Source organism: Bombina bombina, chromosome 1, assembly GCF_027579735.1.
Source record: "Bombina bombina isolate aBomBom1 chromosome 1, aBomBom1.pri, whole genome shotgun sequence".
Classification (NCBI taxonomy): domain Eukaryota; kingdom Metazoa; phylum Chordata; class Amphibia; order Anura; family Bombinatoridae; genus Bombina; species Bombina bombina.
This window is the reverse complement of record NC_069499.1, coordinates 1,386,507,227-1,386,524,079: the sequence shown is the minus strand read 5'-3', so window position 1 is coordinate 1,386,524,079 and position 16,853 is coordinate 1,386,507,227. Positions and strand designations below refer to the sequence as shown.

At 38.3% G+C, this 16,853-nt stretch overlaps 1 protein-coding gene across 2 annotated transcripts in view; it reads right to left on the bottom strand.

Annotated features, from left to right (window-relative positions):
• The window catches only part of NUDT17 (nudix hydrolase 17), a 121,666-nt gene that overhangs the window by 93,033 nt on the left and 11,780 nt on the right, over positions 1–16,853 (bottom strand). The window lies entirely within an intron of this gene.

The following is a 16,853-nucleotide window of genomic DNA, read 5'->3' as shown; positions in this document are numbered from 1 at the left end:
AAGCCCGCTTATAGCCTAGTGGCTGGGTTGATGGTTTCCCAGCCACTAGGTCGTGAGTTCTAATCCGACCATTAGATGTAGTAATATGATCGATTATATGGCTTTATATATATTTTTAGTAATTATATATTTTTTTAGTATTTATTCTTGTATTTATATATAATTTGTTATTATATGATTTATATGTTTATTATAAATTTATTACTGAGAATTCATCTATTATATTTATAAATATCTGATTATTATATCGTATTTCTTTTATATTGTTATATTGTTTGTAAGACTGAAATATCTAAATATTATTGTTACAATTATTGAGATTAAAACTTGCTATCGATTCATGTTAAATTGCCCTTGTATATATAGAAAGATTTTTTTGAAGTTTGTATAAATTGTATTCATTTTTAACAAAAGTGCTATGTATCTCAGGGCGACACCCTGTAATCAGATAGTACACCTGAGCAAGGGAGGTGTGTGAATTTTCAGGGTTTTGATTGGTCCTGTCAGTCCTTTTAAGTCAGCAAGGTAGCTCTTAGAATTATGTAGCCTGATGAAACGGCATGTTAGCCGAGAAACGCGTTGCTAAGTAATTTTTATATTTTTAATAAATACTTTTATTTTGTCTACCTTGCTGGTGAATTGTTCTATTTGCCTTATTGATCCCTTGCTTGGATTAACCTCTATCGGCATATCCACCTTTATTTTCCACCACTCCTCCAACGATCCAGGAGCAGCTGTACAGGCCTCAGGGAGTTAGCCGAACAGCTCTTTAAGATTCGGCACGCCTGATATTGCACTGCTTGTGCAACTCCGTTTGTGAGTATAACTTCTCGACATCTGTTGTATGTGTATTCTGTGCCTGGGATAATCTGCACCAAGGGCGGTATCTATATTTTATGTCATAGGTATCTTTTTTCCCCACATCGTTGGTGAAGTGATTACCCAGTGAACAGCTGATTTCACCCTCTAGCGAGTCAGCCGAGCGGCTCTGAAGCTTCGGCTCACCTGTTATTGCACTGCATGTGCAAACATCTTTGTGAGTATTACTCTGAACTGTTAGTTTAGAATCATTTGTAGCCAAGGATCATCTGCACCAGAGCGCCTCTTCTTTTTTTGTTTCTATACAGAACGCAGTCATCTCTTTTTCAACATCTTTGGAGAGAGCAGCTATCGTTTGGGACATCATTTCCAGATTGGACATCACTCTATATTGGGACTTTCACTTGCATCTATGGATGTATATTTCCTAACCATATGACTGTGGTGACTATTGTTATGTATTTGTATTTATAATTATACAGTTCATATTGTTTATTTTTTGTAAGATATAAAACTTAGGATCTATCCATATTATCACTTTTTTGAAATAGCATAAATTAGGCGCACCTTATTTCTGGACACACTACTTAGATATAGTAGAGCCCCATTGTTTTTGAACCTAAATTTAGTTGTTTGTGTTTTTTAAAAAAAAAAAAAAAAGGTGTAATATATGATAATGATATAAGGTTAAAGGGGTTCCTGTGGTTGAAGCACAGGTTTGCGGAGGTTAGAGTCCTGCCGGCAGTTGTGATACCCCTCCAGACAGGTAATCAGTCCTGTGCTGGGACACGACAGGTATTGTGAGTCCTGTCGGTGATAAGCGCGCAAGTAATATATGAATGCCAGTTGACGGGGAGCTTTTAAGATAAGCTACTCCGGGCGAACTTGGCAGTGAAGTGAGTAAGTCTCATGTGTGTTGAAGTTTCCCATATTCATTCCCATAATAGAGTTTTGTTACCCACCTGAAGCTCATGTTGATATCTGATGCTTGCTTTTGCTGCTATATAAAATGATGCTGTGCGTAGAAAATATTAAGTGGCTGTGCATGTTATTATTGTGGCTATTATTGTATTGAGAAAGGGGAACTGCTCATAGATAAGATTGCACAGAGAAAATTACATGTATAAGGTAAAAGAAAAGAAGAGTTAATAGTTTCTGCAAAAGACAGAAATATTTTTTTAAAACACTGTCAGTAAGTACTGCTGTTTGATAAATAGAGAAATCTCTGTGTTAAAGAATGTAGCAGGCAAAGAAGGGGGGCCACCACTGAGCGCGCACATAGCTCAGAAAAGAAAAAAAAAAAAAGAGAGAAAAGAAATCCTGTCTCCGTTTGTAAGATTTTTTTTGTTTGCTTGCAGTAACAAAACTGAAATTTTGTATATTGAGATGCATAATGTGTGATGGTCTGTAGGTTCTCACTGTGGTATGCGTGTAACAGATTTACTTTGGACCAGGAACAGAATGCATTATTTGAAAATGATTGTCTCAAACCCTGCAAAAGTGGCCATTTTGTGGGGTTTCGGAAAAATAAAGAATGCATTTTGGATTTGGTGATAGGGTAATCTGGTAAATTTTATATGTATGTCGTACGCTATAAATTAGATGTTTTTCTGAGAAAAGGAAAAAGGGAGTGAATCTTTGGTATGCGAGATGAAATGAACTTGTGTGTCTGTATCGTAATAATGTTTCCTTCTGTTTCTCTGCTGGGAAATCAGACGTTTTTAGAAGATATTTGGTCATGTTATTTTATATACCTGTATTTTAAAGTCACCAGCATGTTTTAAGTATGTGGTATTCATATGCAGTTTTAGTTTTAAGTGATAATTGTTGTTCGGCATGTAAAGATATGATATTGTTTTTGCAAGTGAAGTAACGGCTTTGAAAGTGCGATGGTGTGGGATTTTTTGTCACGCTCTGGTAAATATGAAATTGTTTCTGGTATGATTAATGGGTTAACGTATGTTGTATTTGTAAGGTCTGTGCACGGCGTGGGTGCACACAATGATATATATTTATAGGCTGTAATTGAAAGTTTTTCTAAAAGGGCGTCTGTTTTTGTTGCAAGTAAATTAATCTGCAGGTCATGCTACAGTACAGAGGTGAAATTGGTGTGGTAAATCATACAAGCAGCCTAGATTGTGGTTGGGATATACATATGTGATTTGCGTGATGAATGGTTAGTCCTTAAAGGGACGGTTCACTGTAACAAGGTGTTGCTATTAATGTATTGTCCATGACTTGTTATACAAGCGGCATATTATCTTATATTTGTCTGGAAAATCAGAGCTCAGTGCGTAGACGGAGCAATAGAAAATTGTCATTTTCTTATTTAAAGAACCAGTGCAATAACCCTGTATTAGTAGTTTGCTAAATATATTTTTAGAGACCTTTCTTTGTATATATTTATTTTAAAGTTGCTGTTCAGATAGCAGATATTTTTTTGCAGCATAACTTAATTCTCTCTGTAATGCAAACTGAAGTGATAAGTTGTCTACAATTTTAGTGTAGGGATCCGTGAGACTAGCGGACAGAAAAGAAAAAAAAATGAGAAAAAACAGAGGAGTGAAAATATTTAAAGGGATACAGGAAAACTGGTATAACATCTGAGAATTTAAGGGAATATTTACATAAAAGACGATGAGGTTTACTGTAAGCCTAACACTAGTATATTTCACTGTGTTAGCAGTTTCAATTAAAGATTATTTTTAATTTGGTTAAAATGTCCCTTTAATTAGCCTGCATCCCACTGTGAGTGCGTTCTTATGCTGCTTATGCTTGTTTAGGCTATTTAATGAACGTCAGTATACATTTTTTTTATTATAAGGATCATTGGGATTAATTTAAAGGGGAAATTGTATTAGTATTTATTTTTCAGAAAGCTTATTTTTTTTGTGTTATATGCGGTTGTTATATTTGGCTGGAGAGCTGCAGAATGGGGAATATCAAATTATATACAACGTTAAATCCAATAATTTTGTTGTGGTTAAACTAATTAGCATTTATCAAGTTTTAGTGTGAATTTTATATTTTTAAGCAGTAAACAGTGTTTCTCCTTTAAGTAAAAATGAAACTTTGAGCTTGCCTCACTATCCTTGAGAAAGACTGATAACACTGTGCATGTTTTGGTTTTCTTTAAAAAAAAAAAAAGAAAAGAAGTTTCTCTCTTGTGTTTGGCTTTGTTACAGAGAGAAAAATTTGCACTGTACATTTAAAGCGGCAGTACTGGTGTTCTATGTTATAAAAAATGATAACTATAAATTGCTCACTACAAAGAAACAAGTATTTATATTATATTCTGTCATAGAATATAGCTTAAAAAATGATAATTTTATTTCTGTGGCTGTCAAACTGTATCTCACAGATATAACTCTTTGTTATTTAAAATAACCCCCACTGCGTTCAATAAATAAATGAGATATTATTTAATGAAGTGATTTCAGTGACACTTTAAAATATATATAGTTATTTGGTTATTAAATAGTCTACCACTATTATTGCAATGACTTTGATTGCTGCTTAACAGTTAAGCCGTGGTCTATAAGGTGTCTAGAATTAAACACCCATAAAACAAATGATGCACAGTTTATCTGATTCTACTGCATTTATATAACTAGCTAATTTATCTGTTCACAGTTTTGGTTTTATTTATATGGCTTACGTGTATTTTGTCTCTTGGTGTTGTAATGAGATTTATACAGCCTGTGATAAGAGGCAGTCCTCAAAGGTTTAAAAAAATTAGCATATAAGCCTACCTATGTTTGGTTTAATCTAGGAAGGTTGGTTAAAATTAAAAGTCCTATCTGAGTAATGAATTTTCATTTATCCTAGAATGTCCCTTTAACAGTGGCTACTGTGGTTATCTGATCTTTCCCAAATAAGCGCAATTTTATTTGTGCAATCTGCAACTTAAGTTTCTTGGGCATCTGCTGTGATTGCTTTCTTTGTGTGATATTAAAGTTATGTACATAGTGGATGTTTTTAATTGTTTGTCATGTTCTGAGTGTGTTGCATTTCAGCGAATGTCAGAATATGTGTTGCATTCTAAGTTAATTGTGGTTGTTTGAAATTTGTGTCAGCAGCTAATGTTTCGTTTTGTGTAAGACAAGAACGATTGGTTTTCATTGTTTGTTATGTTTTTCTCTTTTGTGGACAGCATATTGAATTGTGAAGTGTATTTCATTTTGCTTGCTATTGAGAATTGTCTCTGCATGAGTGGAGTGCATGATTTATCGTTTAGTTTCTTGTTATCTTGTGTTTGCGTGTCACATGAGATGTTTTACGCAAACATGGGGGAAGTATTGATGAGTATTGATGAATATCTTTATGTAATGGAGGAGATTATTTTTAGAAGGTGAACCTAAAACGTTTTGAATCTCCTCGTACAATGTTATTGTGTTAATTTCAGATGCCTAAAATGTTTTATTTTTCTATGTGGTTCTTAACACTATATTTGTATTTGCAGGATGAGAGTATGCTGTCTTCAGAGATTGAAACACACTAACTGAATTATTTTTGAGTTTCCATATTTAGGTAAAATCTGTACAGGCAAAATTCCATAAGTGCACTCTTCAAAAGATTAAAGATTGAAAGCAAGTAAACCTTTAAAGAAAGAAAAGATAAAGATGAAAGACCTTTTGTCAAGCTTGTTTTAACCATCATACTGCAGTAAAAAAAAGTTACTGAACTATCTTTGGATCCATTCTTTGCTTTGCATGCTGGTACCAGCCCCAGAACTGGACTCTGGGTAATCCATGACTGTTTTCTCTGATGTGTGTCTTCAGGACATAAAGACTATCCTTCTCTGGACTGTGCCTTACCGCTCGATATGGAAGTCCTGTTATGCTGTTACAGGATCAACCAATTAAATTAGGGGAGTATTGTTTTAACTCCATTCCTTATATTGCTTGTTTTGTATTTTCTTGTATTTGTTTTATTTTTATTGATCATATTTGGTCTAAGAAATCATATGCTTCATTGGTATTAGTGCACATGGTAGTTTATGTGCGTAACAAAGTAACCCTTTAGATAAGTGTAACTGTGAACTTCGCAGTATTGTACTCTATTGAATGGCCCACTGAGTATAGAAAATAGGTTTAAGGAAAATGCTGCAACATAGAATAATATTTTAGACCCTTCACCCTTTAGAACATAAGGAGGACACGTCTAAGCTAGAAGTTTATAGTAAATATACAGAGAAATGTTTGTTCAGGGAATAGCATAATTATAGTTTATGAAAGCAAATGTATTTTTCCCTTTTATTAATTAGTATGGTATCTGCAAAGTGAATTTGGTCATTCCTGATGTTTGTCAAAGAGAGTAATTCTTACCATAAAGATGTGTTTACCTTTAAAAGAGCTTGTAGTTTTAAATGATGTTCTGTTTGTATGCTTTCCTCATATAGGAGTGTGAGAGAATTTAGGTTGCATAAAATAATTAGTAAACTAGTAGTGTTTATATCAGATGAGATTGTTGAATATTAGGATCATGGTTGGAGAATTATAAGCATTATAGATAGCAGCCATCCAGAATAAAGCAACACAACTTTCTTTTATTTTTTAGAAGTTCAAAGTGATATTGTAAAGAAATTCATTTATTTTCATTGACTGTTTTCTTTTTTTCCATTCTTACTACAGGGCAGGCCTTAGCATAAGTTTTAGCATAAACATTCAGGCCCTTGAGGAAGTCTGACAGGTTTTCACTTGCGTAGTATTCATGAAGTATCATTTAAAAGTGTATAGAGAAGTTGTAAATTATTCTCTGAGAAATGTCAATGTATTATATATCAACAATGTTTTGTTTGATTTTAAATGACATAGGATAAAAGTGACATTTTATTTGGACATAATTGTGATTGTATTTCGGTGTGTACTCATCCTGTACTGTTTCTGTTTGCTTCCTAGACTCCCTGTGACTCGAGTGTTTGCTTGCCATGGGTATCCACTGGTTGCCTTGTCTACCCCATGAACAAACCATCAGATTTCCAGTATCTCCCTGCGGAAGAACCGTGGATAAGCACCCCTACTGCAAATGAACTATTGGAGAACTGTATTATAGCAAAGTGTCAAGGTGCAGCGCTCTCAAATGGACAAAGACTGTTCTTAAAGTATTCAGAGGCCACCTAGAGACAGTTGTGCTGTTGCTATGTCATGCTTTACTGTGGAAAAGGAACTGTTGGACATATTGGGGGGGTGCTAGCAATGCAGGTGGAGAGATAGAAGATGCAGCGTTGTTTGGGGGTAGATGGGGGGCTGGTTGGGTCTCTGTGCTGGTAGACCGGTAGTTTTGGGAGGGCTGGAGGATAGATGGAAGGTATTGGAGGGACTGTACCTATATGCAGTGACAATTAGCCTATAAAAGTATATCACGACATGCAAATATTTTTCTCTTTAGTATTCTTATAGAGTTCTGTTACCATAATATAAGGCTTTACTAATTTTCTATGCCTGTCTATTTTTATGTTATTCTGTTAGAATAAAAGGATGGTATGTTAGGGGTAATATGAACCTGATGGCAGCCATCTTGTTCTTCGCAGCCATCTTGTTCCTCGCAGCCATTTTGTAATGAATAGACTTTATTATACTGGGGTATTATGCAGTGAGAATTATATGCATGTTATGAGTTTCTTTAGCTATTCGGCGTTGCCAATGTACCCTGGCCTAATGCCTAGAAGTAAGATAGAATAAGATAATGTAAACAAGAGGCTTCAGACACTCGGTTGTCTCTGCAGATGGTAGTTTGTTATGACTCTGTAAATATTGTTATGAGAAACTCATGTTCCAGTTTTTCCTTGTAAATTGCTCTGTATAACTGTGTAAGATGACGCGGTCCTAACGTGTCATCCCCTTAACCCTGTATGTCACTATAAGAAAGGCTTGCACTGTGCAATAAACAGAATTGGCTTTCGATCATAATGCTGCGTGGTCTGAGTCATTCTAAGGGGCCCTTATCAGATAATCTACATATGCCTCAGGTGGTACACTAGGCCCCAGGCTTTGGCCTGCGCTGACACCCCCCCGTGGGATTATACACCTTACAATATCCCTTTAAGTACCTTGGGGTTTTGTTCGCAAGTGAAGGGACAATGGAGCGTTAGATTGGCCGAAGAATCAGAGCAGCGGGGGCGGTGTTGCATTCGCTTTACCGCACCATTGTGATGAAAAGAGAGCTGACCAAAAAGGCTAAGCTCGCAATCTACCGGTCATTTTTTGTTCCTACCCTCACCTCTGGTCATGAAGGATGGGTCATGACCGAAAGAATAAGATCATTTGACCATTCCTACGACATGCATGTAGGGTAGCCTACAGCTATAGTAACCTGACTTCTGTAGAGTATTGGTGGCAACCCACAGCAAAGGTGCATGGTAAATTGGGCACTGGGCTGGGCAGGCAGAGCTCTGTCAATAAGTCTAGCAGTTTTGGGACAGACTGCATGGTGTAAATATATCTAACACTACAAACAAACCCTACACAGCCATATATATGTATGCATTTTATATATATATACATGCTGTAGAGATACACATTTAAATGGCTTACCAAAAAAACTAAAAACTTCTGAGAACCGCACCTTCTGCACTGGGCCTGATTCCATCACCGAGAGTGGTCTGGGGGTGCAATTCCACCCTGGCCCAATCCACCCCCTGCATTACATGTATACACTGTACCTACTGACACAGGTTATATGCCCACACCCTGACCAATGACACATGCACTACATGAACCCACCCTGCTCACTGATGCACAACAATACATACACTATATTACACACCATACTCACTGATGCACTATAATACATACACTATATTACACACCAAACTCCCTGATGTACAATAATACATACACTATATTACACACCATACTCACTGATGCACTATAACACATACACTATATTACACACCATACTCACTGACGCACAATAATGCATACACTATATTACACACCATACTCACTGATGCACAATAATGCATACAGTATATTACACACCATACTCACTGATGCACTATAATACATACACTATATTACACACCATACTCACTGATGCACTATAATACATACACTATATTACACACCATACTCACTGATGTACAATAATGCATAAACTATATTACACACCATACTCACTGATGCACAATAATGCATAAACTATATTACACACCATACTCACTGATGCACAATAATACATACACTATATTACACACCATACTCACTGATGCACAATAATACATACACTATATTACACACCATACTCACTGATGCACTATAATACATACACTATATTACACACCATACTCCCTGATGTACAATAATACATACATTATATTACACACCATACTCACTGATGCACAATAATACATACACTATATTACACACCATACTCACTGATGCACAATAATACATACACTATATTACACACCATACTCACTGATGTACACTAATACATACACTATATTACACACCATACTCACTGATGTACAATAATACATACACTATATTACACACCATACTCACTGATGCACAATAATACATACACTATATTACACACCATACTCACTGATGCACATACACTATATTACACACCATACTCACTGATGCACAATAATACATACACTATATTACACACCATACTCACTGATGCACAATAATACATACACTATATTACACACCATACTCACTGATGCACAATAATACATACACTATATTACACACCATACTCACTGATGTACAATAATACATACACTATATTACACACCATACTCACTGATGTACAATAATACATACACTATATTACACACCATACTCACTGATGCACAATAATACATACACTATATTACACACCATACTCACTGATGTACAATAATACATACACTATATTACACACCATACTCACTGATGTACAATAATACATACACTATATTACACACCATACTCACTGATGTACAATAATACATACACTATATTACACACCATACTCACTGATGCACAATAATACATACACTATATTACACACCATACTCACTGATGCACAATAATAGATACACTATATTACACACCATACTCACTGATGCACAATAATACATACACTATATTACACACCATACTCACTGATGCACAATAATACATACACTATATTACACACCATACTCACTGATGTACAATAATACATACACTATATTACACACCATACTCACTGATGTACAATAATACATACACTATATTACACACCATACTCCCTGATGCACAATAATACATACACTATATTACACACCATACTCACTGATGCACAATAATACATACACTATATTACACACCATACTCACTGATGCACAATAATACATACACTATATTACACACCATACTCACTGATGTACAATAATACATACACTATATTACACACCATACTCACTGATGCACAATAATACATACACTATATTACACACCATACTCACTGATGCACAATAATACATACACTATATTACACACCATACTCACTGATGCACAATAATACATACACTATATTACACACCATACTCACTGATGCACAATAATACATACACTATATTACACACCATACTCACTGATGCACAATAATACATACACTATATTACACACCATACTCACTGATGCACATACACTATATTACACACCATACTCACTGATGTACAATAATACATACACTATATTACACACCATACTCACTGATGCACAATAATACATACACTATATTACACACCATACTCACTGATGCACAATAATACATACACTATATTACACACCATACTTACTGATGTACAATAATACATACACTATATCAGAAGTTCTCAACCCAAGTGACCTCAAAGCCCGGTATCCATTTAACCAGATGTATCCAAGGCCCGGTAGTTTCATTTTTGTGTGTGTGTGTATATATATATATATATATATATATATATATATATATATATATATATATATATATATATATATATATAATAAAAATAATAATAATCAAAATAATAATAATATATATTTGTCAGTGGGGTAAGAAAAACATAATTTATGCTTACCTGATAAATTCCTTTCTCCTGTAGTGTAGTCAGTCCACGGGTCATCCATTACTTATGGGATTATATCTCCTCCCTAACAGGAAGTGCAAGAGGATCACCCAAGCAGAGCTGCTATATAGCTCCTCCCCTCTATGTCATACCCAGTCATTCGACCAAAACCAAACGAGAAAGGAGAAACTATAGGGTGCAGTGGTGACTGGAGTTTAATTTAAAATTTAGACCTGCCGTAAAAACAGGGCGGGCCGTGGACTGACTACACTACAGGAGAAAGGAATTTATCAGGTAAGCATAAATTATGTTTTCTCCTGTTAAGTGTAGTCAGTCCACGGGTCATCCATTACTTATGGGATACCAATACCAAAGCTAAAAGTACACGGATGACGGGAGGGACAGGCAGGACCTTTACACGGAAGGAACCACTGCCCGAAGAATCTCTCTCCCAAAAACAGCCTCCGAAGAAGCAAAAGTGTCAAATTTGTAAAATTTTGAAAAGGTGTGAAGTGAAGACCAAGTTGCAGCCTTGCAAATCTGTTCAACAGAGGCCTCATTTTTAAAGGCCCAAGTGGAAGCCACAGCTCTGGTAGAATGAGCTGTAATTCTTTCAGGAGGCTGCTGTCCAGCAGTCTCATAGGCTAAACGTATTATGCTACGAAGCCAAAAAGAGAGAGAGGTAGCCGAAGCCTTTTGACCTCTCCTCTGTCCCGAATAAACGACAAACAGGGAAGAAGTTTGTCGAAAATCTTTAGTTGCCTGTAAATAGAATTTCAGGGCCCGGACAACGTCCAGATTGTGCAGAAGTCATTCCTTCTTTGAGGAAGGATTAGGGCACAATGAAGGAACAACAATCTCTTGATTGATATTCTTGTTAGTGACTACCTTAGGTAAGAACCCAGGTTTAGTACGCAGAACTACCTTGTCTGAATGAAAAATCAGATAAGGGGAATCACAATGTAAGGCTGATAACTCAGAGACTCTTCGAGCCGAGGAAATAGCCATTAGGAACAGAACTTTCCAAGATAACAGCTTGATATCAATGGAATGAAGGGGTTCAAACGGAACACCCTGTAAAACGTTAAGAACTAAGTTTAAGCTCCATGGCGGAGCAACAGTTTTAAACACAGGCTTAATCCTGGCCAAAGCCTGACAAAAAGCCTGAACGTCTGGAACTTCTGACAGACGCTTGTGCAAAAGAATGGACAGAGCTGAGATCTGTCCCTTTAACGAACTAGCAGATAAACCCTTTTCTAAGCCTTCTTGTAGAAAAGACAATATCCTAGGAATCCTGACCTTACTCCATGAGTAACTCTTGGATTCGCACCAATGTAAGTATTTACGCCATATTTTATGGTAAATTTTCCTGGTAACAGGTTTCCTAGCCTGTATTAAGGTATCAATCACTGACTCAGAGAATCCACGCTTTGATAGAATCAAGCGTTCAATCTCCAAGCAGTCAGCCTCAGAGAAATTAGATTTGGATGTTTGAAAGGACCCTGAACCAGAAGGTCCTGTCTCAGAGGCAGAGACCATGGTGGACAGGACGACATGTCCACTAGATCTGCATACCAGGTCCTGCGTGGCCACGCAGGCGCTATTAGAATCACCGATGCTCTCTCCTGTTTGATCCTGGCAATCAGACGAGGAAGTATCGGGAAGGGTGGAAACACATAAGCCATGTTGAAGACCCAGGGTGCTGTCAGAGCATCTATCAGAACCGCTTCCGGGTCCCTGGATCTTGATCCGTAACAAGGAAGCTTGGCGTTCTGGCGAGACGCCATGAGATCCAGATCTGGTTTGCCCCAACGCCGAAGCAGTTGTGCAAATACCTCCGGGTGAAGTTCCCACTCCCCCGGATGAAAAGTCTGGCGACTTAGGAAATCCGCCTCCCAGTTCTCCACGCCTGGGATGTGGATCGCTGACAGGTGGCAAGAGTGAGACTCTGCCCAGCGAATTATCTTTGAGACTTCCATCATCCCTAGGGAACTCCTTGTCCCTCCCTGATGGTTGATGTAAGCCACAGTCGTGATGTTGTCCGACTGGAACCTGATGAACCTCAGAGTTTCTAGCTGAGGCCAAGCCAGAAGAGCATTGAGAACTGCTCTCAATTCCAGAATGTTTATTGGAAGGAGACTCTCCTCCTGAGTCCATGATCCCTGAGCCTTCAGGGAATTCCAGACAGTGCCCCAACCTAGTAGGCTGGCGTCTGTTGTTACAATTGTCCAGTCTGGCCTGCTGAAGGGCATCCCCCTGGACAGATGTGGCCGAGAAAGCCACCATAGAAGAGAATCTCTGGTCTCTTGATCCAGATTCAGCATAGGGGACAAATCTGAGTAATCCCCATTCCACTGACTTAGCATGCACAATTGTAGTGGTCTGAGATGCAGGCGTGCAAAAGGTACTATGTCCATTGCCGCTACCATTAAGCCGATTACCTCCATGCATTGAGCCACTGACGGGTGTTGAATGGAATGAAGGACACGGCAAGCATTTAGAAGTTTTGTTAACCTGTCTTCTGTCAGGTAAATTTTCATTTCTACAGAATCTATAAGAGTCCCCAAGAAGGGAACTCTTGTGAGTGGCAACAGAGAACTCTTTTCTACGTTCACCTTCCACCCATGCGACCTTAGAAATGCCAGAACCAACTCTGTATGAGACTTGGCAGTCTGGAAACTTGACGCTTGTATCAGAATGTCGTCTAGGTACGGAGCTACCGAAATTCCTTGCGGTCTTAGTACCGCCAGAAGAGAGCCCAGAACCTTTGTAAAGATTCTTGGAGCCGTTGCTAACCCGAAGGGAAGAGCTACAAATTGGTAATGCCTGTCTAGGAAGGCAAACCTTAGGTACCGATAATGATCCTTGTGAATCGGTATGTGAAGGTAGGCATCCTTTAAATCCACTGTGGTCATGTATTGACCCCTTTGGATCATAGGTAAGATTGTCCGAATAGTTTCCATTTTGAACGATGGAACTCTTAGGAACTTGTTTAGGATCTTTAAGTCCAAAATTGGTCTGAAGGTTCCCTCTTTTTTGGGAACCACAAACAGATTTGAGTAAAACCCTTGTCCGTGTTCCGACCGCGGAACTGGATGGATCACTCCCATTAGTAAAAGGTCTTGTACACAGCGTAGAAACGCTTCTCTCTTTAGCTGGTTTGCTGACAGCCTTGAAAGATGAAATCTCCCTTTTGGAGGAGAAGCTTTGAAGTCCAGAAGATATCCCTGAGATATGATCTCTAACGCCCAGGGATCCTGGACATCTCTTGCCCAAGCCTGGGCGAAGAGAGAAAGTCTGCCCCCCACTAGATCCGTTTCCGGATTGGGGGCCCTCACTTCATGCTGTCTTAGGGGCAGCAGCAGGTTTTCTGGCCTGCTTGCCCTTGTTCCAGGACTGGTTAGGTTTCCAGCCCTGTCTGTAGCGAGCAACAGTTCCTTCCTGCTTTGGAGCTGAGGAAGTTGATGCTGCTCCTGCCTTGAAGTTACGAAAGGCACGAAAATTAGACTGTCTAGCCCTTGGTTTGGCTCTGTCTTGAGGCAGGGCATGACCCTTACCTCCAGTAATGTCAGCGATAATTTCTTTCAAACCGGGCCCGAACAATGTCTGCCCTTTGAAAGGTATGTTAAGCAATTTAGATTTAGAGGTCACATTGGCTGACCAAGATTTAAGCCACAGCGCTCTGCGCGCTTGAATGGCGAATCCTGAATTCTTAGCCGTAAGTTTAATTAAGTGTACTACGGCATCGGAAATAAATGAATTGGCTAGCTTAAGTACTCTAAGCTTGTCTGTAATCTCATCCAATGTAACTGAGTTAATGGTCTCTTCCAGAGACTCAAACCAGAATGCCGCCGCAGCCGTGACAGGCGCAATGCATGCAAGGGGTTGTAATATAAAACCTTGTTGAACAAACATTTTCTTAAGGTAACCCTCTAACCTTTTATCCATTGGATCTGAAAAAGCACAGCTATCCTCCACCGGGATAGTGGTGCGTTTAGCCAGAGTAGAAACTGCTCCTTCCACCTTAGGGACCGTCTGCCATAAGTCCCGTGTGGTGGCGTCTATTGGAAACATTTTTCTAAATATAGGAGGGGGAGAAAAGGGCACACCAGGTCTATCCCACTCCTTGTTAATAATTTCTGTAAGCCTTTTAGGAATAGGAAAAACGTCAGTACACGTCGGTACCGCAAAATATTTATCCAGCCTACACATTTTCTCTGGAATTGCAACCGTGTTACAATCATTCAGAGCCGCTAATACCTCCCCTAGCAATACACGGAGGTTCTCAAGCTTAAATTTAAAATTTGAAATGTCTGAGTCCAGTCTACTTGGATCAGATCCGTCACCCACAGAATGAAGCTCTCCGTCCTCATGTTCTGCATATTGTGACGCAGTATCAGACATGGCTCTAATATTATCAGCGCACTCTGTTCTCACCCCAGAGTGGTCGCGTTTACCCCTAATTTCTGGCAATTTAGATAATACTTCAGTCATAACATTAGCCATGTCTTGCAAAGTGATTTGTATGGGCCGCCCTGATGTACTTGGAGCCACAATATCACGCACCTCCCGAGCGGGAGATGAAGGTACTGACACGTGAGGAGAGTTAGTCGGCATAACTTCCCCCTCGTTGTCTGGTGAAATTTTCTTTACATGTACACTTTTATTTAAAGTAGCATCAATGCAATTAGTACACACATTTCTATTGGGCTCCACATTGGCCTTTAAACATATTGCACAAAGAGTTTCCTCTGTGTCAGACATGTTTAACAGACTAGCAATGAAACTAGCAAGCTTGGAAAATACTTTTGAAATAAATTTACAAGCAATATAAAAAACGTTACTGTGCCTTTAAAAAACACCAATAAACTGTCTCAGTTGAATTACAATGAACCAAATTTGTTATAGCAACCAAATTTTCACAATAAATGCAATAAGTTAGCAAAGGATTGCACCCACCAGCAAATGGATGATTAACCCCTTAGTACCCAAAAAACGGATAACAGATATAAAACGTTTTATCACAGTCAAAAGCACAGTCTCAAAGGTCTGCTGTGAGTGATTACCTCCCTCAAAACTAGTTTTGGAGACCCCTGGGCTCTGTAGAGACGTCCTGGATCATGGAGGAAGGAATAGGAAGACTGTGAGTGAATTCTTACTGCGCAAGAAAGCGCCAAAATAGGCCCCTCCCACTCATATTATAACAGTGGGGAAGCTCAGTAAACTGAATTTGTTCATAAATAAACGACAGCCATGTGGAAAATTAATGCCCAAAATTTTTTATCACCAAGTACCTCAGAGAAAAACGATTAACATGCCAGAAAAACGTTTTAAAATAAAATTTTGAAATGATACTAATAAGCCTGCTGCTAGTCGCTTTCACTGCAGTGGGGGCTCAAATATAAGTTAAATGTATACAGTATTTTCTTAGTGAAGTTCCATTCCCCAGAAATACCTCAGTGTAACATACATACATATCAGCCTGATACCAGTCGCTACTACTGCATTTAAGGCTGCGCTTACATTATATAGGTATTAGCAGTATTTTCTTAGTCAATTCCATTCCTAGAAAATAATATACTGCAACATACCTCCTTGCAGGTGAACCCTGCCCGCTGTCCCCTGTTCTGAAGTTACCTCACTCCTCAGAATGGCCGAGAACAGCAAATGGATCTTAGTTACGACCGCTAAGATCATACATAAACTCAGGTAGATTCTTCTTCTAATGCTGCCTGAGAAAAAACAACACACTCCGGTGCTGTTTAAAATAACAAACTTTTGATTGAAGATAAAAAAACTAATTTTAATAACCACAGTCCTCTCACACGTCCTATCTATTAGTTAGGTGCAAGAGAATGACTGGGTATGACGTAGAGGGGAGGAGCTATATAGCAGCTCTGCTTGGGTGATCCTCTTGCACTTCCTGTTAGGGAGGAGATATAATCCCATAAGTAATAGATGACCCGTGGACTGACTACACTTAACAGGAGAAATATATTTTTTC